Below are 26,191 nucleotides of genomic sequence, written 5' to 3'. Positions count from 1 at the left end.
AAAAAGCTTGTTTGGAGAATCAACGCGTGTTTATGCCATTTGCCTTTGACACTTTTGGTTACTTGGCTCCAGATGCCGAGTACCTCCAAAATAGAGTTCAAAAAGTCATGCATAGAATTTTATCGGCCCATAAGAATCAAAACTTTGTTTTTAGTAGGGTTGGGTTTGCTATCCAAAAGGGGGTTGCGATGCAGCTTGTTGCCCACTTACCTGCCACTTCATTGTAAATCGTTTGGTTGTTTTTGATTATTAAATCCTTGAATCATGCAAAAAAAAAAGCTAATTTAACCACTAAGAAAATTTATCGGATTTTTTGAAAATCGTTTGGTATAAACAAACGATTTACAAATTAATGAATAAGTAAATAAAATAGCATATAAAATGAATTTTTACAAATTAATGAATAAGTAAATATTTTCAAAAATATTTTTATCCAAATCTACATATATTAATTAGTGAGTGTATAAATTTTTATTAATTAACGATAAACATATAATTAGTTGTGCTAATTTGAAAGTTAAAAAATACAATTCTAATAAAAATCGGTAGTTTTCTGATTAATGAACCCACTGGAATTTTAGAACATCAAGAGTGGTCAAAATGTCATATTTTTGGACTAATGAGTAATGCCAAACATTTTGTAAGAAATTCGGACAATTCAGATGAACTGTGCGTGTTTTTCTCCAAACCAAACTGTATAAAACGGAAGCAAACCCTGTAGCGAATCAAGACATCTAAACCCTGATTTTTCATTATAAATTGAATCATTTTATCAACGGACACGTTTACTAAATTTTGTATGATCTTACCTATTTTCAAAACGCGTAAACGACCAACTAGGCCTAACACGGGAAACGATGAAACCGAGCCAACTTTGATTTGAACATTAGGCATTGAATAACGTCACAATCTAAGAACACTGGTATGTTCTGGGCATGACAGCTATTCCCACACAATCGATTTGTTATGAGCTATACAAGCTATAAACTGATATCGTGCTAAGTACACTACAATAAGGTGAGTTTCATGACCCCTTTTTCTAAACTATTTTACGAAAATTTTTGGTTAAAAGCATGTTTATATACATTTATCTATCTAAAAACGCTTCATGATGTGAATTATCTAACTGCTAATACATGAAAAGCCCCCATAAACACGATGATTGATTACCAGCTGGTGGAATGTGAGTTGTATTATTGATGGATAAATTACATAGAGTATAGCATGTATGCCAAGGTTCTACTACAATTGAACAAACTGAATTGAGTATGGCGCGAATACCAAGATCTACTGCAATTGAACAAACTAAATTGAGTATGGTGCGAATGCCAAGGTTCTATTGTAATTGAACTAACTATATTGATTGTGGCGCATATGCCAAGGTTCTACTTTAATTGAACAAACTAAATTGACTATGGCGCGTATGCCAAGGTTTTACTGCAATGAACAAACTAGATTAAGTATGAATGCCAAGAATCTACTGCAATTATATATGACCATATAGGCATATATTGATACCTATATGCTATGTAGTGTTAAACATAGCTACCCAGGGCATGTAGTGGGCGGAACGGGCGCCACAGTAGTAGAGGTGTGAAATGGAGGCACTTAGCATGAACAAATAGCCAAGGTTTCACTACAGCTTAGCATAATTACATCACAAACATACAAACAAACAAACATACATACAAACGTAAGTACATACGTACGTACATACAAACTATGATTATTGTGGTACGCATAACTGATTTTTGTTGAAACTTATGAAACTCACCAACTATTCTTAGTTGACCCATTTTCACATGCTTTTAGGTGTACCAAAATTGGAGTAGAGGTCTATGCTACGTGATCAGATTGTGATCAATGCTAAGTAAATAGTTGCAGCTATACTAGCATGGAGTAAAACAGTATAATGAACTAGTTTTTGATTTGTATCACCTAGTCTGTAAATGAAGTTAGATTGATGTAATATATTGTAAATTAGTTTGTTAATATTTCTTTATAAACAAGGTGGTTGATACCAGAGGTGTCTATTAGATTATCGATTCACGCTTCCACAAATTGCTAAACTAGGTGTGACAGATCTTGTTAAAATGGAAGTTGAGTCAGGTTCTACGACTAAAACACCTAAGTTATTGAGAGGTACTAATTTGTTTAATTGAAGGAAAGGTTGAACAAACACTAAGTGGCAAGACGCCAAGATGTATGTGTGCATTCAAGATGGTTATGTTCCACCACAGCCACTTTTGAAGGTTGGGAGCAGTTAAAGAAGTATAGTATGATAGAAGAAGAAGAGAAAAAGATGTATGAAGCTAAAAGCAAGCCGTTAGGAACTATAACTATGGCATTACCTCAAGAGATTCTCCATACTTTTAAGAAATATAAGACCGCAAGAGATATATGGGATTCTTTGGAGAGTAGATATGAGGAAAATGTTGCCACAAGAAACTCAAAGACCAAACTGTAAAAAACTCAATTTTTAGTATTCAAGTACATAAAAAATGAGACGTTGGATGACATCATCACTCGCTACTACCATCTCATGACAGAACTTGACAATTTTGATATCAAGGTAGAAGAAACTAAGAAAGTTGAAAAACTTCTGGATGCACTTCCACCAAAGTGGGAGATGTACACAGTAATGATCATAGATGACAAGGATTTTGATAAGTATGAACAGCAGAATGCAGTCAATAGACTTAGAGGGTATGAAATGAAAATGAAGAGAATGGGAACAGTGACTGATCAAGTTCAAGATCCTTCTATGTATGGGGCCAAAGTTTCTTCAAGTTCAAACTCTAGGTCTGCAGCATACTACACGGGAAGTGGTGTTAATGAAAATGGAAGTCCGCAGGTTGTATTGAATTCTGATGGTGGTGTTTGCTTTGTAGCTAAAGGGGTTACTCCGACAAAAAGTTAAGCATTCTCTGCTGGATCAACTGGAAGTCCTCAAAGTGTAAACTGCTCGTCAATGCCTATGAGCGTTAAGTCAGCTGAACAACAGTTTGCCCTATATGCATCTTTCATTGCCACATATGAAAATTCTGTTAAAGGGAAAATAGTGGGTCCAACAACTTTTGATAAGAACTACGATAAGATTGATGCATATGACTTAGAAGAAATGGACTTATAGTGGCAACTGGCTATGATCGTGAGAAGAGTGCAGAGGTTTTTGAATAATACAGGGAGAAGATTTGTGTCACAAAGTCAAGGTTTTGACAAATCAAAGGTTTGTTGCTATAATTGTCTAAGAAACAGGCACTTTACTTGTGAATGCACAAATGAAATAGTTGAGAGAAGTATGAATCAAGCAAGCAATCAGTATGGTGGAAGAACTGAGGTGAAGGCTACGGTATCTCAGCAATATGGGGGGGGGGGTATAATTGGAACTTGAAAGTTGAAGAGGTGAATGAGAAAGCTCATATGGTGAAGTTAAACTTTGACAAGGAAGATGGAAGGCCATTCAACGGAACTGATCAAGCTTACATGACGGAACTGAGTGAACTGCTATCTAAAGTAAGTACAGAGGAGTCAAGTTTGAAATGTCAGAGTCTAACTAAATAGGTTAATCAGCTTAATAATCAAAATAATGAGTTAATAAAAGAGATAAATGAGGTAAAAGAAGACAACCATCACATACAAGAAAAAGAGAAGTATGTTAGGAAAATATAAAGTTTTGAAAAAGACATAAGAAGTCTAAAAACAACTCTCAGTGAGAAGGTACAAGTAATAGATCTTTCGTATGAAGTGGTTGAAGAAAAGACAGATTATCTCCAATAAAGATAAGGAAATAGCCGATTTCCAAGTCAAAATAGTGGAGTTAAATAGAAAACATGAGCAACTTAAAAATTCCTCTATTTTCTTGGATCATGTTCTAAGCTCCTTGAGGTCTTTGTCAAAAAAGGAGGGACTTCGTTACTCAGAAATTCCTCCTTCTTACAATAATAATTATACTAACAAACCTCAAGAGGAGCTCCACATCAATCAGCTTCGTCCTTGTCCTGATCCAACAGTTATTCAAACAGCAGGAACGAATCAGGAACAAGAACTTACCCAAGCTCGTCGTCTCTGATCAGGTGAACTTAGATGATACGAAGTTAAATAACTTCGCTGAAACTAATCAGGCGAAGTTAAGTAACCTCGCCTCACCCGCTGCACAACCAAATAATCAAACAAAGTATAATACTTTCACACCGATTAGGTTCGTAATAGGAAAATATGATGGATGAGGAGGGAGGAACTTTGTCGCAAGAGTCAAACGTTGATTTCTTCCGTTTGTTACTCAATATGTTAAACTATTAAATTCAGTTTTGGCCTTATCATCTACAAAAGTTATTTATGTGGAAGTGAGTCAGTCTACTAGAGCTGACCTATTGGAAAACAGGTCATGCTTTAGGTGTCATCTTAAGGGTCATATTGCGAGCATCTGCCCTTAAACAAAGGAAAACAGATGGATAAAAAAGTGAAGATTTATCGAGGCCTCAAACTTCAAAACAGAATGTGAATTCTAATAAAATTAACAATCATAATATTAGCCAACGATCATGGTTTGGCCCCCGATTCCAAAGGAACCAACCTAGATTTCTCACAAATTTTAAATATTCAAGGGTTAATCGATTTAGAAAATAATTCAACTATAATCGGCCTCAAAGACACTTCCCTTCTGTCTGCAGTCCTCTTTCAATAGACATCTATTAACGTGGAATGTCTAACAATTATAACAATAAATTGACATGATATGAAAGATCTGGACGACCCAAGACCTCAATGGCTTGGGTCCCCCCTACTAATTAAGTTTTCTTACTTGTGCGGGAACAGTCAGCAAGAGCGTTGAACAACAAATGGGTTGTAGACAATGGCTGCTCTAGGCACACGATAAGAAACAGAGATTTGTTGCAAGACTTGAAGAATATACTAGGGGCGTGTTAGTTTTGCTGGTGAAAATGGTGGCAAAATCACTGGGATTGATACTATTACGAATGTGAAAATCAAGTTGGAGAAAGTGAATTATGTGGAAGAATTATAGCATAATCTCATGAGTGTCTCTCAAGTTTGTAACAAAAGATATATGCACTTCACAAACACAGAAGCCTTGGTCTTACACCCTAGATTTAAAATACTTGAGAAGTGGATAATAATGAGAGCTCCAAGAGAAAAGAATACTTATGTGATGGATATCAGAGCAGCTTCAATAGCAACTGAAGAGTTATGCTTGCTATCAAAAGCATTAGAGTTGGAATCTGAGTTATGGCATAGACGCATGGGTGAGAAACTAGTGCTGGATCTAGATCGTTGATGACGACGTGATGTTCATGATGTGATTACGATTATAACAGTGGTATATGTTACTGTGTGTTTGTGTGTGTAATCTGAGAGTATTTCGGCAGAGTAACAGTGCACAAACAATTCTCAATAACTTCGTTACTTTACTGATAAATAATGAAGGTATATATAGAGGATGACCCATTTTTTAAGATATTACTTAACGAATGGAGTCATTCGTTACATTAACTAATAGTGAATGAACAGACACATTCGTCAGACATTATCTACCGAATGGCCCCTACATTCGTATGTCACATTCGTTAATTTGGGTTAACGAATGTGACTTACATTAGTATGAATGTGAGTCAAGTAACAAATGGTCTTACAATGGAGCGAATGGGCTTTTACCAAAATGCCCCTTACATTAATAAAACATATAATAATAATATAATAAAGACCGAGACGCCCAAGTCGTGTATCAACAATGGGACACATTCACATAAGGAAAATGAACTATATTGTCAAGAATGAATTGTCGTTCGGTGTACCTCTAAAGAGTTTGGGGTTTTAAGATAAGTGTATTCCTTGCAAGAAAGGGAAGCAGCACAAGAAATCTCATCTGACAAAGTTGGTTAATTCGATCGTCACTCCATTAGATCTACTGCACATCGATCTCTTTGGTCCTATAAATGTTAAAATCCTTGGGGGAGATATGATTATCTGGTGGTCACTGATGATTACTCACGCTACTCATGGGTGTACTTTCTTATAACCAAATATGAGGCAATCGAATTGGTGATCAACTTGATCACTAAAGTCGAGAATATTATTGGTGGGAAAGTCAAGTATATCAAAAGTGACAACAAGACTGAATTCAAGAACTACCAAATGAAAATATTCTACTTGCAGAAGGGAATAGATCATCAATTCAGTTCACCTTACACACCGCAACATAATGGAGTTGCAGAAAGGAAGAATATGACTCTGATTGAAGCTGCAAGAATAATGTTGGCGGATTCCAAGTTGCCTTTCATGTTCTGGGCAGAGGCTATTGCTACAGCCTGTTATATCCTTAATAGAGTCTTAATTGTTAAAAAGGCTTAGTAAAACATGTTATGAATTAATGCATAAGCGAAAGCCAAATCCGAAAGGATTTGAGCCTTTTGGATCCCCATGCACGATTCTAAAGAAAAATTCAAAATTTGGTGAAGTGGCCGACGATGTTTTTTTGTTGGTTATATTGTTGGGTCACCTATAAACGTGTTTTTAACATTGAAACTAACAAGGTAGAAGAGGTGTGCAATACTGGCATCACTAGCTATTCAACACCTCTACCTTGTTCAGGATCCGAAGGGGCTTTCGATTATGATAAATTATTTAATTTTTTTAATATTACTTTCATGTTTGATGCAGATTTAGATGAGAAGTTAGCTACTCAGTTGTTGTATGATGAAGAAGAAGCTGCAATCCCCACTATCTCGAGTACCAATGCCGATAAGCGACAAACCTCGAATGTGGAAGATGGAAACAATAAAGAAGTCTACAATCCTTTCCACAATCAGATGGATTCGGAAGAAATTGATACTAATTTGGGTGAAGACTTGGTGATTCATTTGTTCTCCAACTTAAAAGTCAATAACGATCACCTAGTCGAAAATATAATTGGAAATCTGAATGAGGGGGTACAAACAAGGGAAGCATTGCAGAGAATGTGTGTGTGTGTATGCTGACATACAAGAGACTAGTATACTTGACGAGTTTCTTTACTCATGTTTCACCAGTCAAGTAGAACCCAAAATTTATCAAATGGCACTGAAAGATAGCTCTTGGCTTGAAGTAATGCAATAGGAGCTGGCACAGTTCAAGAAGATGGATGTGTGGATGCTGGTAGAAAAACCGAATAATGTACATGCTATACGAACCAAGTGGATGTTCAAATGCAAGAAGGATGACAAAGGTGTGGTTATAAGGAATAAGAAACTTCTGGTAGTCAAAGGTTTTAATCAACAAGTGGGTATAGACTACAATGAGGTTTTTGCACCCGTGGCAAGATTGGAAGCAATCAGGATGTTCTTAGCCTATGCAGCGTGTAAGGACTTTAAAGTTTTTCAGCTATATGTTAAGAGCGAGTTTCTAAATGAAGAAGTTGATGAGTTGGTATATGTTGAGCGACCACCGGGGTTTACTGTTCCGAATTATCTAGATCATGTGTAACGTCTAAGTAAAGCTTTGTACGGTTTACATAAGTCACCTCGGGCATGGTATGAAACTCTGTCAGAGTATCTTCAAGAAAATGGATTTGTGAGTGGAAAGATAGACAGTACTCTGCTTGTAAGATGGCACAAGAGGGATTTTCTGTTAGTACATGTTTATGTGGATGATATTATCTTTAGGGCATCTAAGTTAGAGATGTGTAAGGATTTTGAGAAGGTCATGAAGAAGAAATTTGAAATGAGCGCAATGGGGGAGTTGACGTTTTTCTTAGCGTTACAGGTTTATCGAAAGGAGATTGGCATGTTCATTCATCAAACTAAGTATGTCTATGACATGCTTGAGAAGTTCAATATGGAGGGTAGTGCACTATATGACACTCCGGTTTACTTCAATCACAAGCTAGGACATGATGCAGACAGCCCTGAAGATTGGATCCAACCTTTTACCGTTTAATGATTGGTTCTTTAATGTATTTAACTGCTTCTAGACATGAAATTATGTTTGCAGTTTGTTTGTGTGCTCCTTTTAGGCTAATCCAAATGAGTCACACTTGAAGGCAGTAAAGAGAATTGTGTTGTATATCAAAGGAAAGCCCAAGTTGGGTCTCTGGTACCCTAAGGGAGGTGATTTGGATCTGGTGGCATACACTGATTCTAATTATGGAGGTTGTAATCAGAATAGGAAGTCTACAACGGGAGGTTGTCAATTTCTAGGAGGAAGGTTGGTGTCATGGCAATGAAAGAAGCAGACCTCTGTTGTTATTTCCACTTGCGAAGCAGAGTACATAGCACCCTCTAGTTTCTGCTCATAGGTTTTATGGATACAACAACAAATGCACGATTATGGTTTGAATTTTACTCAAACTCCTATGTTAATTGATAATACCGCTTCTATATCTGTCACCAACAACCCTATTCAGCACAGTAAAACCAAACATATTGAAATAAGACATCCATTTTATAAGGGAGTGTGCTGAAAAGAAACTAATTATTTTGGAAAAGGTCGACACGTTGGATAATTTGGCTGATCTTTATACTAAGGCCTTTGACCAAAGGTTTTTTTCAAAATTAATTCAACTAAATGGCATAGTAATCCTGAGTAATCGTTTTTATTCACTAAAAAAACCTTTTTAAATTGTTTTTAACTTTTTAATCTCGTGATAATCTCGTGATTTCTATACCCGCGTGATAATCCCGACCCACGAGCTGTCCTTCAGAGCCATTTGATAGTTCTTTGGTTCAATCTGGCTGATGAAGCAGGTGTACAAGCATTCGTTGATAATGCCCGTGTCTTTAATGCTTGTGTAAACACAGGTGTGCTCATTCACGCTTTTTCTTGTTTGTACACCGGCGGACAGATCACCTATCACATTCTCCAACGGGTGATTTTTGTGAATTCTCGTAGTCGGAACCGAACTGACATTTAGATTATCTTCCAAGTTCGAAGATAGCTCATCCATGGTTGATTGATGTTGAGAGTGAAACGGATTGATGAATTCCTCTTCAGTAGAGGCAGCAGGGGTATTGACAGTATTTGACGAGGAAGGCTGACATTCATCATACTGTGGTCTTTGCACCAAAGTGTCTTCCTCATCGCATATCATCTTCGTAGCAATTCTTTCCTCAGCTTCTGCAAAATCCAGATAAGGTATGTTAAAAGATTTAAAGAGTCTATCATAGTCGAAAACCCCAGCGGGTCCCGTGCTTGGTTTTGGTGATTTGTAACTTGTGATATCAGTGTTACATACCACCTCAACCTTGCTGGTCGATGTATTAAAGACCCGTCTGTTGGGAGTCCCAACAACGTATCCGACTAAGATTCCTTCGTCGGCTACTCCACCAAATTTTGAATTGGTCTTTAATATCGAACACGGGGACCCGAATGGTTCAAGACCACTCAAGTTGGGTTTTCTCCCATGCATTAGTTCATAGCAGGTTTTATTTAATCTTTTAACAGTTAACACTCTATTAAGGATATAACAGGCTGTAGCAACAGCTTCAGCCCAGAACACCACGGGAAGTTTCGAATCAGCCAGCATGGTCCTGGCTCCTTCAATCAAAGTCCTGTTCTTCCTCTCAGCCACTCCATTTTGTTGCGGAGTATACGGTGCGCTGTATTGGTGTTCAATCCCTTCTGTAGGCAGAAGATCTCCATCTGATAGTTCTTGAACTCAGTCCCATTGTCACTCCTGATGTATTTAACTCTTTTTCCCATAATGTTCTCAACTTTGGTAATCAAATTTATTACCATCTGAACAGTTTCATCCTTCGACTTCAGTAAATATACCCACGAGTATCGAGAAAAATCATCAGTAATCACCAAGCAGTACGATGTTCCCCCTAGAATTTTTACATTCACGGGACCGAAGAGATCCATGTGAAGTAATTCTAGGGTTCTGACAATTGAATTGACCTTCTTGGTGAGATGGGATTTCTTGTGTTGCTTTCCCTTCTTGCATGATAAGCATTTGTCTTCGAAGTTGAAATTCTTCAAGGGAACCCCCAACACAAGCCCATTTTTGACAAGGTAGTTCATCTTACGAAGATGAATGTGCCCCATTCTCCTATGCCATAATTCGGACTCTGATTCAGTCGCTTTCGACAAAAGAAACGATTCTTCAGTGGCCATTTAGTAGACCTCATATCCATGATATACGTATTCTTTACTCTCGGAGCCTTCATAACAATCCAGTCCTCTGGTATCTTAAAACCAGGATACAACACTATCGCCTCATTCTTCGTGAAATGCACGGTATAATCCTTGTCACAGATATGCGAAACACTCAGCAGATTGTGCTTCAGTTCTTCAACAAAGTTAACTTTCTCTAGCGTCATCATCCCGTTAGTCACAGTCCCAATTCCTGTGATCTTTCCACCGCTCTCTCCTGCGAAACTCACTCTACCACCTTGAACAGGTTTCCAGTCTTGTAACAATTTCTTGTTACCCGTCATGTGCCGGGAACAGCCGCTATCCACAACCCATTGATTGTTGGCATCCCTGTTCAACTGTTCCTGCACGATTAAAGCAGAGAGTTAAAATCTGGGGACCCAAGACCGATTGGTCTTGGGTCGATACATCCCGTACCTTGGCTGTCCAAAGTTAGTATCATAATCATTTCTGTGAGTCCTAACAGGATACCTTCTTGTGGATTGTCTATGAGGCCATCCATACCGTCTTGAATTAAATGAATTATTAGTTATGGTTTGGGTGTTACCAGTGAAAAACTGAGATCTATTTCTTTGAAAACCTGGATTAGTCCATTTTCTGAAATTCGATGGGTTTTCAGTTTTATCATTAAATTGATTACTGTTAGCTCTTTTCTCAGATTTTAAAGGCCTCACACCTCTGAATTTTTGCTTCAGAGGGCAACCAGCAACAAGATGTCCTTGTTGATTACATCTTAAACAACACCTGTTTTCAACTTTCTTATCAAAAGTTGTCTTAGATGTTGAGGCTGTATTACTGCCCGTTTGTCTCACATATGGTGGGACATACGGGTTTAGTGGAGACTTCTTTTCAGATGTTTTCTTTTTCTCTCCACTTTTTGGTAATACTTCCTCTTGATTTGTCTCACTCGACTCAGAAGACTTGTCCGAGTTAGATGAGACAGGACTCGGAGCAGAAATTTTAACACTTGCAACAGGCTTACTAACTTCTGGTTCTTTAGTAGTAACTGGAACTGGAACTGTCTGACCATAGTCAACATCGACAGATTTCTGATTACTAGGGTTAAAAGTGTAATTATGATTGAAAGGTGGTGGAACTTCATGATAACCAATTCCTCCCCTTTTTGGAGAACCTTGATCACTAACAAGGTGATCAAGTATAGCGGAGGAATTTCTGAATTGTTCCAGTTTCCTGTTAAGTTCCACCACTTTTACCTGGTGATCAGCTATCTGTTTTTCTCTTTCAGCTATTAGTTTGGTTTTTTCTTCTAGAACCTCATAGCTAAGATCAATCATATTAATTTTTTCAGCAAGCTTTGCTTTAAGACTTTTAATATCTGTTTCAATAGCTTTAATTTTTTACTTTGTAACTATTTTCTCTAGCTTTAGTGAAGTGATGATCTTCTTTTAAAGTTTTATATTGCGCATCCAAACTAACAAACTGATCAGTTAGAGTTGTCAGTTGTTCAGACAGAAGTTCACACTTAGTACAAGGGAGTTCGGTACTTACCTCGGAGAGCTGGTCTGCTACATCTGCCATGTACGCTTCATCTTCGCCAGTTCCCTTCTCACTATCTGCATTTTCGATGTTTGCCAAGTTGGCCTGTTCAAATACTTCTTCAACATGCAGATTCCAGTTGTACTATTCATTCTGTCTGGAAATCATGGCTCTATAGTCATTACCACTACCACTTTGCTGTGTAGATCTGTTCTGACTGCGTTCTACACGTTCATTCTTGCATTCTTTTGCAAAGTGGCCATTCTGCTGACAGTTGTAGCAGCGAACCTTCGACTTATCAAACCCTGGCCTCTCACCGACAAACTTCCTGCCAGTCTTCTTCATGAACCTCTTCACCCTTCTGACAATCATAGCCATTTGCCACTGCAGATCCATCTCCTCCAGATCATCAGCATCGATCTGGTCATAGTCTTCATCCAAAACTGCAAGATCAACGATCTTACCCTGAATGTAGTTCTCATACGAAGCAATAAAAGATGCATAGAGAGCAAACTGCTGTTCAGCAGATTTGACACTCATGGGCATCTTCGAGTAGTTGTTGTTTGAAACACTTGGGGAATAACTACTCTTGGTCGCTTGTGGTTGAGAAGCATTTGACCCTCCAGCTACATAGCACACATCACCGTTCATGTTGAGAGATACATGTCCCTCATGTGTTGAGCTCGCGCCTGACTCTCCCTTAGAGTAATAAGCAGATGATTCCGTTTTCGAACTTGATCCCGAGTTAACCTTTGCACCGTACATACCCGGATCTTGAACCTGATCGGTAGGTGTCTCCTTTCGTACCATGTTCAGTTCAAACGTTCTTAGCTTGTTAACTGCTGTCTCCAGGTCATAGTCAGCAAAGTCTTTATCTTCTCTCATCAACACTGTATACATCTCCCATTTTGGTGGGAGAGCATCAAGAAGCTTCTCAACAATCTCATCTTCTTTGTATGCAATTGAATAGGTGCTAAGTTCAGTTATCAGATGATAATATCTGGTGATAATATCATCAAGTGATTCGTTTTTCAGATACTTGAAGACAGAGAATTGGGTTTTTAGAAGTTTAATCTTCGAAGCACGAATTCCCACATTGCCCTCAAAACGGTTTTCAAGAGCTTCCCAAAGTTCTCTAGCAGTCTTGTACTTTCTGAAAGTGTGCAAAATTTCTTGTAGAAGAGCCATTGTAATTGCTGCATGAGCTTTACTTTCTGCCTCATACATCTTCTTCTCTTCATCTTCCATCTCTTTGTACTTCTTGATCTGATCACGACCTTCATACTCAGTAGTAGGTGGAATGTAACCATCTTGTATACACACCCACATCTTGGCATCTTGATACTTGACATATTGTTCAAAACGATCTTTCCACGCTACATAATCAGTTTTCTTGAGCATCTTAGGTGCCTTTGTAGCCGAACCTGCTTCTACTTCCATCTTTCCTAGTTCAGTAATGTTTATCGAAGACATCTTTCTCTAAACTCAAAGAAATCCGAAAATAAAAAATTTTATTTTCAAACAGCACTGTTGGCGAAGTTGCGGATAACTTCGCTTAAAGCTTAACTTCGCGTGAATTTGTAACGTCGCTCACTTTCTTAAATTCGCTGGATAGGCGAACTTGAGAATAACTTCGCTTAAGTTAAGCGAACTTGGGAGGTAGGCGAAGTTGTGGGTAACTTCGCTTGAGGTAAGCGAACTTGAAGAGGTAGGCGAAGTTATGGATAACTTCGCTTAACCTTATATCTTCGCCGTAACCCTAGTAACAGTGACGGCAACTTCGCCTGATGAACACGAAGCTTCTGCAGATTAGATTTCTGGGTTTTTCGAGGTTTGTGAAGGTGTTATGGGTTGTTTAAGCTTGTAGGAGGAGAGTATAACACTAAAACTCAGAAAACTCGTCCCGCGAATAGTCGAACGGAACGATTTCTATACCCGCGTGATAATCCCGAACCACACAATCGAGCAAGAGCTCTGATACCAATTGTAGGTTCCCAGCCGGATCTACACGAGATATCACGTACTACGCAGGTGCGGAATCCCTACGTAAGACGTTACGAGTATAGAAAACAATACGATTAACACACGATAATCAAACACGTTGTATACCAACCTTAAACACGTGATACGAAGATCACTTGATTACAGACTTTCTCTGACTCGAATACACGAAAACTGTAAAACTGAATTTTTTATTAATAAGCCGTAACAGATGGCTTGAATAATCACGACAACTTCGCCTGGCATGTTCAGGCGAAGTTGTCACTAACTTCGCTTGTCTAATAAGTTCGCCCATATCAGCGAACTTGTTAGCAACTTCGCTTATACAAAACATAAAATATTACAAACGCAATTACAGACACTAGACACTGAACTACTGACATTATGCACCAACACGTGGGAAATGATATGAATCTTCATGTGAACAGTAAGATCAACACACGTAAGGTACTGTAGCAAAAATAGATAGACCCTGTAATCTAAGGGTCGGTAGGCTCAGCCCAAGAGAATGAAAAGTCGGTCTGGCCATTGACTTGTTTGAAATTAATTGAACTTGTTCTATGTGGTACATCTGAGGATCTTGTAAATATAATTAAGTCTTGCGTAAGGAAAGGGATGAAAGGTCGGGTCACACACAAGCCCGTTGGTGTTTGGTCAACCCAATAAATATTTTAATCATGACAGTTAACAATATGCTCAAAATGATTGTAGATCAACCAAAGGTTGATGAAAAATATACAAATTTAAGGGGTTAAAGATAGATCTACAAAGGTGGGGCATCATCATAAATCCCAAACACCTTGAATGAAAGGCATGTAAGTCCGTATTGCGTGGCATATAAATCAAACATTCACCTTAATATTTGAATTTATAAACTATTCCAAGTTTGTATAAGAAAATTAATGTTCTATCATCAAAAAGATTTTGGCCAGGTGTTTACTGCCAAATCCAACGAATATATTAGTTAATTATAATACTAATAAAAATTAGTAATATATAACATATTCTCGATCCATCATTCGTCGGTCTCAAGTTTAGTAAAACCGCTCTATTTTAGCTCATAGGCTCTAGAAACCATCAAACTCACATACGAACCAACTATTAATAATATTTAATAAAAACTTGGCTCAAAATCACTTAAAAGATAGGGAATTTTTATATAATAATATGTTTAATTGAAACCACATCAAATATCCCCACACTTAAATCTTTTTCGTCCCTGAAAAAGCTATTTGCAATGGAATCATAATCGGAAATCTGATTTTCAAAACATTTAGGTTATCTTTTAAGCATAGATAAACGCAAAAACCACGATTGCCGATATTGTTGTCCACTTAAACCCAGTCACCAACCTATCAAGTCTCCCATCATATTTAATGATTAAGTTCAAGTGATATCAATAAATTTAAGGGTCTCACACCTAAAGAGTTACAGATCTGCTTACCCCCATCTCAAGCATAATCAAGACAATATAAACTGGGTTGAAGCAGACTGGTTCAACCTATCACCGTAAGCTAAAAAACCTTTTAATGGTAAGAAGAAAATGCACTTGGGTGGAATTTATATGAATCAAAGGTCAAATGAGGTCGTACAAGCAATTCCAAAACCTAAAACTATATTAGCTGATTTCGGCCCAACATTGTTTCACCTGAGCTGCAACCCAGTATATGACGGTCTTAGGCCTCCTCCCTTAGGATTTCCTAAAAATATTTATCAACTAAGAACCTTGAACCCCAATAGTGTATCCTCAGAGTCACCAACCCCTTGGTAACACGTATACTCTCGGCCCCGTCTAGTATGTGCCTTTTGGCCTCTTTTTCTGTTTTTGTTTTTGTTTTTTTTTTAGTGAATGCTTCTTTGGCATTTTCATAACTTTCTCATTCACTTTACTTTCAAAATATTTGCACATCTTTAATGTTCGTGCAACAAAATTTTGTGCTCTTAAGCATGTTTTACCTAAATATATAACTATTTTTCTAAGCTCGTATAAAATTTGGACATGGCGGGGCACCACCACTCATTATTTACTTTCATAAAACAAAGTGGCGTGCTAGATTTTTTAAGTGCATGTAATTCTCACCAGCTTAAGGTAGTCAAATTACAGTAATACTCGCGATGCCTTATTGAATTTTCAGCTTTACTATCCCCCCCCTCAAGATGAGAACCCACAAGGTTTATGACTATTATGTATATTAATAATAATCAGGGGAAACCTATCAAGGCTAGTTGGGTCTACCGACACATCCCAAATTAAGTGCGCTTTCTATTTTTTTTTATCTCATATATATTAGTAGTTTTAAAAACCAATCACCAATTTTTCTATCATTTTCCATTTTGTTGCAAAATATATAATTCAAGGGACACATTTTTTTATTTTTATTTTTTACTTTTTTATTTATTTTTTTTGTTTTTTATTTTATATAAATATATACTCTCTTTTTTTGTTTAAATTTTTTTTAGTATTATTATTTTTTATTTATTATTATTATTTTTTAACTACCTAAAAAAATGCCAGTTTTCCATCCCCACACTTAAATTTCACATTGTCCTCAATGTGAGATAGGAAAAAGACAAAAATAAAGCAGAAATAAAATAAAAAAAATTAATAAAGAAAATAGAACAAACTCCCCTGGTAATATGGCAGTGATCTTCGTATGTCATGTTCCGATAAAGCAACCGTATAGCATTTCATTCGCGGCCGCGGCTTTTGGGTCCCCTCTACAATCAAATAAGCTTAAAATGCCCCCGTCCGAATGGAGATTGAGTACGAACGTTAGCATCCAAACCTGCAAAACAAAGCTCAAAGCACCCAAAGCAAACATCAAACAGACTCTAAAACTTAAAAACTTACTCAAAATACAAAAATAAATAAAAGAAAAACAAATAAAAACATATACAAACTCTACACTTGGGTATTCACCCGAGGTCCTATCCCTATCAATCAATCGACCTAGGGATGTCGAGGAGAAACACGTCTTCCTCGACCGAATCAACCGGCCCACCAATATAATGCTTTAACCTATGGCCGCTCACCTTCCACGGGCTCCCATCAACATCTCGAACTTCAACAGCACCATGCGGGAAAACCACCTTGACCGTATACGGTCCTCCCCATCTTGATCTAAGTTTACCTGGAAATAACTTCAGACGGGAATTATAAACCAACACTAGATCCCCACACTTAAACTCTTTCACCTTCTTCAACTTCCGATCATGCAACGCCTTCATACGCTCTTTATAACTCCAAGATCTCGCGTACGCCTCATCTCTCAGCTCCTCTACCTCATGAATGTGGAGATACCGGTTTTTTGCAGCTTGGGTCAGGTCTAGATTAACGGATCTCAACGCCCAATATGCTCTATGCTCTAACTCAACTGGTAGATGGAACGCCTTCCCGTAAACCATCCTAAAGGGTGTAGTCCCAATAGGCGTTTTAATCGTTGTGCGGAAAGCCCAAAGTGCGTCATCCAACTTATCGGACCAGTCCTTGCGGTTCTTGCCGACGGTTTTTTCTAGAATTCGCTTAACGCCTCAGTTTGCGTTCTCCACTTGCTCGCTCGTCTGTGGGTGATAGGCGGTGGACAACCGATGGGTGACCCTGTACCATGCCAACGTCTTCTCCATATGGGCATTGCAAAAATGTGTGCCCCTATCGCTGATCAAGGCCTTAGGAGTACCAAACCAACAGAACAACCTTTTTAAGAATCCCACTACAAATCGGGCGTCGCTAGTGGGGAAGGCTTGAGCCTCAACCCACTTGGAAAACGCAATCGATAGCCACGAGGATGTATAAGTTCCCTCGAGAAGAAGGGAACGGACCCATGAAATTAATGCCCCAAACGTCGAAAACCTCACAAACTTGAATAGGGTTTTGGGGCATCCCAATACGGGATGAGATGTTACCAATGCGCTGACATGTGTCACACTCTCTGACAAACTCGTGTGAGTCTTTAAAAATCGATGGCCAATAAAAACCGGAATTTAGAACTTTTCTAGCAGTGGAAGACGGACCATGGTGGCTTCCAGTCAAACCCTCATGACAATGTCTAAGAATCTCACGGCCCTCTTCCCTACCGCACACCTTCTCAACACTCGATTGGCGCCTACACGAAATAAATACGGTGCATCTCATATATAGTGGCTGGCATCTGCGAAAAACGTCCTCCTCTGCTGATAACTCATGCCCTTGACCACCACTCCTTCGACCAGATAATTCGCAATGTCAGAGAACCATGGCAAACCCTCCTCTTCAGCACTCACACATAAAACTGGCTCTCTCTCAAATCTCACTCTCACCATCATCAACGTGATAAGTGATCTGCAGCAACATTCTCTGCTCCCTTTTTATCCCTAATCTCAATATCGAACTCGGAAAGCAAGAGAATCCATAGTATCAGACGAGGTTTGGCATCTTTCTTGGCAAAAAGGTATCGCAATGCCGCATGATCAGTATAAACAATGGTTTTGGACAGCACGAGGTAAGAACGAAATTTGTCTAGCGCGAAGACCACTACTAGAAACTCTTTCTCTGTAATCGTGTAATTCTCCTGAGCATCATTTAGGGTCTTACTCGCGTAGTAGATAGGGTGGAAGTGCTTGTCCTTTCGCTGACCTAAAACAGCACCAACTTCAAAATCACTAGCATCGCACATGAGCTCGAAGGGTAAGCTCCAGTCGGGTGCTACTAAGATAGGGGCATTAACCAACTGCCCCTTGAGAAACTCAAACGCCTTCAGACAATCAGCATCATAGTCGAATGTGATGTCCTTCTCTAGAAGGCGAGTCATGGGCCGGGTGATCTTAGAAAAATCTCTGATAAACCTACGATAAAAAACCCGCATGCCGGAGAAAACTACGAACGGATTTCACACTAGTCGGTGGAGGAAGTCCACTGATGGTGTCAATTTTAGCCCTGTCTACCTCAATACCGTCTCGCGAAATTTTGTACCCAAACACAATGCCTTCAGTCACTATGAAGTGGCACTTCTCCTAGTTTAGCATCAACTTCGTCTCTATGCACCACTTCATCATCCTCTCAAGATTAGAAAGACATTGATCAAAAGATTCCCCGTATACCGAAAAATCATCCATGAAGACCTCCATGGAACTCTCGATCATGTCCTGAAATATCGCTATCATGCAACGCAGGAAAGTAGCCGAAGCATTACATAACCCGAAAGGCATACGCTTGTACGCGAAGGTACCGTATGGGCATGTAAATGTGGTATTTTCCTGATCCTCATGTGCGACCGGGATCTTGAAATAACCTGAAAATCCATCAAGAAAACAGTAAAACTGTCGTCCCGATAGACGCTCCAACATCTGATCGATGAACGGAAGAGGAAAGTGATCTTTCCTAGTAGCGTCATTAAGCCTCCTGTAGTAGATGCAAACCCGCCAACCTGTGGCTGTCCTAGTCGGAATAAGCTCGTTTCGCTCGTTAGTGACAACTGTCATCCCTCCCTCCTTAGGGGCGACCTGAATAAGACTCACCCATGAAGAATCAGATATGGGATAGATCAGGCCAGTGTCGAGGAGTTTGATAACCTCCTTCTTGACCACCTCCGACATGTTAGGGTTGAGCCTACTTTGATATTGGATTATAGGCTTGTACTCATCCTCCAAGAATATCCTGTGTGTGCAAAAGTTCGGGCTGATGCCCTGAATGTCCATGAGTTTTCACGCAATAGCTTGTTTGTGTGCCTTGAGCACATCAACCAACCTCGACTTCTCATCATCCGTCAACTGAGAAGAAATGATGACAGACAAATCGGCCTCACCGTCCAAGAAAGCATACTCCAAATGAGGAGGTAGCTCTTTAAGCTCAAGAGACAGTGGTGCCTCAATCGATGGTCTCTCCTTCGGTCCCTCGGTGCAACGACTAGTGGTGGGTATATATATTGTATCTAATAAAATTAATTAACTTTTTCTATAGAAATTAGCCGTTAAGCAACAACTAGTGCATGGAACCGTCAAAATTTGCATCAAATTTCACAACATACTTCCTCTTGGCGCCGTGATAGAGATGGCGGTGACTAGGGGATGTTGTCGTCTAGTGAGACTCGGCCCGATGTTCATGGCGCCAACCAGCCTACATGACTTAGATGACGCCATTTTCTACCCCACAACAAATAGCCCTAATACAAAAAGTATGAAAGTCTATACAATTTTCTATTACGCTCCGTGTTTAATCTCTAGGCTACACAATTTGTTCCTTTTCGACAAATATTAAATCTATTAATTTTATATTACAGTCGTTTTTACGGCTGTCACACTCTTTAAATATACTTCTAAAATTACATGCTTGCCATCATAAAATTGAAACCTCAATTTTATAAGAAGAGATACACTTTCTTATATTTTGATATCGCTAGACTACATACCCATATTACATTATTTTTGTATTTTAGAATAACCTAATATAGTGAAAGTACATGAATATTTCATTCTTATTACTACAAAGTTTTCACAACACAATTTTTAAAAGATAGTGTTTGTTTTTATAATAAAGTGAAGTCAAATGAAAGAAATTTTTTAAAATTGGCATGTCAAGTTCAAAAGATTTTGTTTATAAATATTACAAGTAGCCATTTTGCTATATAAGTTACACTTTATTGGCATTATTCATGAGAAATATATTATAAAATATCAGAACGTGAATTTTGGGACGATAATTATAGTCTCTCATAAAATAATATTTTAACAAGAAAAATATGTTACAGTGTTCAATAAATTATAATCATGTTAAAAACTATACATTTTAGTATTAATTTATACTTTTATGCATATTGTACTATTTATCTTAAGCTTTATTGCTTAAATGTTTATGATGATAAGCAAAGGATGTACAAATTAAGATTTAAGCTAGTGCAATATTGCTAGTAGTAGTGGATGTTCAAAAGACTTATCTAGAAAAAACCCAATTAGCTCCCTCTCGAAAAAGCCTAGTTAAGCGTGAACAGTGATCTATTGGGCCTAATTAAAGTTTAAACCCGCTGTTTAGGACATTCATTCAAAGTATGTGGTAATCACCAAAACTCTTCCTTAGTTTAAAAATACAACACCTTATTCATTTATGTTTGTTTAAAAATTTATTTTAAAATTTACTTTTTATACACTTGTATACTTATCATTAGATGATGAAATACGGATGATACATTGTTTATCATTATCATGGATTGATGATGGTCGGAGCTTGTATTTGACTTAATATCTGAATCGCCAAATGATATTCAGACCTCCATTTAATGGTGTTATTACCTACAGATCACACCTTGGTAATCGGCCTTGCAGTGAAAGATGGTTAAAATCATGGGTGGTATAATCTTATTGGAAACCCTATAATTAATTACTTGACTGGCTATATATGGATGATACTTTTTATTGAACAGTGAATTTCTGTCGTTTGGAAGACTTGAATTTAAGACCTTCCAACTCTTTGGTGTTTTGAAGGTTTTTTCTTTGTCAATGGGCTACTAACCTCATTTGGATATGTCGATGATACTAATTTGAACGTGATCAAATTAAACAGAAATATCATGACAAAAATCTTATTTGTCACTGGCTTTGCAAAAACTGTTCATTTGAAGCATCAAGCCTACACACGCTTGCAACCAAGGATGTTAAGACGGCTTTAAAGAGGATCCTATAATATCTTTCATGATCATCAAATTGCTAACAAAAGATTTGAAATTTCAAATGTTGAAAAGGCGAGCGTCTTAATGAATTAAGCGTGTCATGAAAAGAGAAGGTGATGTTGGTATGAGCGTTGTGTGCTTGTGATCACATTAATGAAAAAAGGTGGTGAAAATTTGTGAGGTGCTCTTGTGAGGTGTTTATTAATCCTTCCACAGGCTCCATCTCTCTCTCTCTCTCTCTCTCTCTCTCTCTATATATATATATATATATATATATAGGCAAAGTATAGAATGAAAACCCACTTGAGTTGTGTACACCCGCGAAAACCCTATGTAACATTGTTTTTTTTTTTTTACATGTAATATATGTTGTAACATTTAATACAAAACATCGAAACATTAAAAAAAATTGCTATTTTTTAACATTTTTTTACTAATTTTTTATATATTTTTAGAAGAGAGAAAAAATTATATTTATATTAACATTTTTTATTAATTTTAATTGTGAACCACAAGATTTAATGTTTAATTAAAAACATGTGATTGAGAATAGGTTTCTAGAGTTTTCATAACTCAAATGGGTTCTTATTTTAACCTAACGCTATATATATATATATATATATATATATATATATATATATAATAAATTAATAATTACAATAATAATAATATAACGGTTATAACCACAGCTCTTTAACACTAGATAATGATAACGTGTAGTGTGCATTGGACAAAAATTTAAAAGTCTGTTTATTTCTTTTAAGCAAGATAGTAAAAACATCAACTTAATTAACCAATAATGGTAATATTTAGCAATCGCTAAATATAATTGTTAGAAACTACTAAAATGACTAGACGACATTTGACTCAATTAATGATATGTTGACACAACGATTGCGCTTGCTATTTGAAGAAACACTAGCATCAGATTACGGACCCCGGGCGCTTGCTATTTGATGCAGTTTGCAGATCTTGGACCAAAGTTGGCTTTGAATCAAAAAAACACATCTCACAATCATCATGAAGATCAAGAAATAAGGATAGATCCGGTTTACTTCTTAAAGTTCCCGGTTTTAAATGAAAGGCCTGGTCAAGATCAAGATCATCAATCTCTATTGGATGAGCATCAAATTGTGATCGGAGGAGGTGAAAGAGACGAAGAAGCTAGGGTTTTGGAAGGTGTGTCGGACCGACTTCAATATATCGATGAAGATGTTCATAAAACCCTAGTTGTGGAAGGCAAGAATAAGAGGAAAAGACCAAGAACTATAAAGACTAGTGAAGAAGTTGAGAGCCAAAGAATGACTCACGTCGCGGTTGAAAGAAACCGTAGAAAGCAAATGAACGAGCATTTACGTGTTCTACGGACTCTCATGCCCGGCTCTTATGTTCAACGGGTATGAATTTATTCATCTGTAGATGATTCTGAACTTTTAGGACTCTTATTATGTACTATTAATCAAATATATATATATATATATATATATATATATATATATATATATATATATATATATATATAGTAAATTAACGTAATACAAAAGGTTATACGATAAACCCTAACAGATATATTTCCTTTCGTATATATTGCTAACACACTATAGGGTGATCAAGCATCAATTATCGGTGGGGCAATCGAGTTCGTGAGAGAACTAGAGCAACTCCTGCAGTGTCTTGAGTCACAAAAAAGGCGTAGACTTTATGGTGAGACTCCTCGAGTGGTAGGTGACTCATCGGCTCTACCAATCACGCAGCAAGCCAACCAAGGCCTGCCGGTGGCAATGTTCTACCCACAGCTGCCTGATGATCAGATGAAGCTGGCGGAGTACGATGACGGCCTAAAGGAGGAGATGGCGGAGAGCAAGTCGTGTTTGGCTGACGTTGAAGTGAGATTATTAGGGTTTGATGCAACGATCAAGATTTTATGTAGGAGAAGGCCTGGTCAGCTTATTAAAACTATTGCTGCACTTGAAGATTTACAGTTCAATATCCTTCATACCAACATCACCACCATTGAACAAACTGTGCTCTACTCATTCAATGTTAAGGTACCATCAAAATATATATGCATCTCTTCATGGTCTTCACATCTAAATATTTGTGTTTTCTAAATCTTGTTTTCGCTAATGTCCGGATTCATTCGTGTAGGTTGCTAGTGAAGCCCGGTTTTCAGCCGAAGATATTGCGAATTCCATACAACAAATCATTAGTTTTGTGCTTGAAAATACGAGTACTTGATGCTTCTTATATTTAGAATCTTTAGTGGCACTATATATTCAGTCTATTTAATGAACGAGGTGACCTCTAGATTGCATGTTAAAGCATAAAGTATACTATTGTAAGGGCATATATACTCTATATAGGAATCTATCTATATCCATAATATATATAACTGAAACCCTATGTCGTGATATGGTCGCCTCTCTTTTTTATGGAAGCCACCAGATTGCTTGATTTTTAAATGGATGCCTCTCATTGATTTAACCCAAATTCATGGGTATGGGTCTTACCAAAACCAGATAGCTCTTAAACGGGTTATAACATCTCATTAAATTAAAAATTAATCTTACCAATTATTTGATATGAAAATCCTATAAAATAGTTATATACTAAAATTTAATATCCAATTTAAAAAGAAAAAGATATTATTTATAATTAATAAACAATTTTATAGTAAAAAACATAAGCGGATCATGGGTCACCAAATCCAGATAGCTTTTAAACGGGTTATAACATATCACTTATTTATGAAACCCTTTCATCATCAAACCCTAAGTATATTATTAACTTTCTTAAAATAAAAAAAATTAAAATCCAAAAATAAATATTAAAAAACAAAATATTCAGATTGTTTTATTTGTAAATAAAGGCTTCTCATGCATTTGACCCGAATTCACGGGTAAAGGTCTCACCAAACTCAGATAGCTCTTAAACGGGTTATAACATCTCATTATATTAAAAATTAATCTTATCAAATATTTTATATAAAAATCCTATAAAATAGGAATATACTAAAAAATAATATCCTATTTTATTAAAAAATAAAAGATATTATTTATAATTAAGAAACAATTTTATAATAAAAAAAATAAAAGGGTAACGGGTATCACCAAACCCAGATAGCTTTTAAACCGGATTATAACATATTATTTATTTGTGAAACCATTTTATCATCAAATCTCAAGTATATTAATTATTAACTTTCTTACAATAAATAAAATTAAAATCCAATATATATATATATATATAGGGAGAGGATCAAGAGAAAACTCATCTTTAGAGAGAAAACTTAAAAACTCCTATAAATATATTTTTAATTAAAAATAAAAAAATATTTTCAAAATTCTGTTTTTGCCATTATTCTTATAATTTCTTACCCTTTGCTCGAAAAATATAAAAAAAATTAAAAAAAAAACCGCTGTAATGCACATACGTATTACTGTGCGATACCGTTGTATTACACATATGTATTACTGTGTATTTTTAAGTTTAATAGTATTTAATGATATATATTCAATTTTTGTGTATTGTATGTGTGTAGTAGTGTCGTATTATATGAAAAAAAAATAATAAAATAAAAGTGGATGTAGTGCACATGTGCGTTAATGTTGTATTACACATACGTACTAATGTGTATTCGATGTGTGTATTATTCTTATATTGCATATATACAATAGTGTGTATCAAATATGTGCAATAGTGTTATATTCTATGCAATGCAACACTTTTGCATATATGCAATGTACACTATTACAAATGTGCACTACACCGACGAGATTACCGACAAGGTTTTTTTTTGGAACAAATAGCAACATATAAGAATAATGGGAAAAAAAGAAACTTCAAAAAAAAGTTAAAAAATAGTTTTTAGAAGTTTTTAAGTTTTCTCTATAAGAGTAGTTTTCACTTGATCCCACCCATATATATATATAGGGGTGGGATCTAGTGAAAACTCCTCTTAAAGAGAAAACTTAAAAACTCATAAAAAACTATTTTTCACTTTTTATAAAAAAAAAAATTTTGAAGTTTCTTTTTTTTATATTATTCTTATATGTTGTTATTGGTTCAAAAAAAAAACTTGTCGGTAACCTCGTCGGTATAGTGCGCATGTTTGTATGAATTGCATATATGCAAAAGTGTTTGTATTGCATAGAATACAACACTATTGTACATATTTGATACACACTATTGTATATATGCAATATAAGACTAATACACATATCGAATACACATTAGTACGTATGTGTAATACATCATTAACGCATATGTGCACCATATCGACTTTTATTTTATTATTTTTTTTCATATAACACAACACTACTACACATATACAATACACAAATATTGAATATAAGCAATAAAACACTATTAAACTCAAAAATACATAGTAATACACATGTGTAATACAACGGTATCGCACAGTAATACGTATGTGCATCATAGCAGCTTTTTTTTATTTTTTATATTTTTTTCTAGTGAAATATAAGAATATATAGGAATAATGGCTAAAACAAAATTTTGAAAATATTTTTTTATTTTTAATTAAAAATAAATTTTTAGGAGTTTTTAAGTTTTCTCTCTAAAAGCGAGTTTTCTCTTGATCCTCTCCCTATATATATATATATATATATATATATATATATATATATATATATATATATATATATATATATATATATATATATATTAAAAACGAATAATGTAAAACAACCCACGTAATACAGGGGCGATAAAATCTAGTGTTATATATAACGAAATAAATATTATGTATCTTAGTCAACTTTAACGTGAGTCGATATATCCATGAAAATTATAAAAACGTGTGATGTGGTTAGTTATCGAACGACATCATTGTCATGCAGACAATAGAACAATAAATAGTCACCCATTAATTTAAACATTGGTAAATA

The 26,191-nt window shown here is 36.4% G+C and overlaps 1 pseudogene; it reads left to right on the top strand.

The window, feature by feature from the left end:
* The first annotated feature begins 22,160 nt into the window (after positions 1-22,160).
* Positions 22,161-23,519, top strand: LOC143613199 (transcription factor FAMA pseudogene; annotated as a pseudogene).
* Positions 23,520-26,191: the final 2,672 nt, after the last annotated feature.

The sequence above is a fragment of the Bidens hawaiensis genome, unplaced genomic scaffold (genome assembly GCF_021521415.1).
Source record: "Bidens hawaiensis isolate Kalapana, Puna unplaced genomic scaffold, B.hawaiensis_p1.1 tig00036804_1, whole genome shotgun sequence".
NCBI lineage: Eukaryota > Viridiplantae > Streptophyta > Magnoliopsida > Asterales > Asteraceae > Bidens > Bidens hawaiensis.
This window is presented reverse-complemented; position numbering and strand designations above follow the sequence as displayed.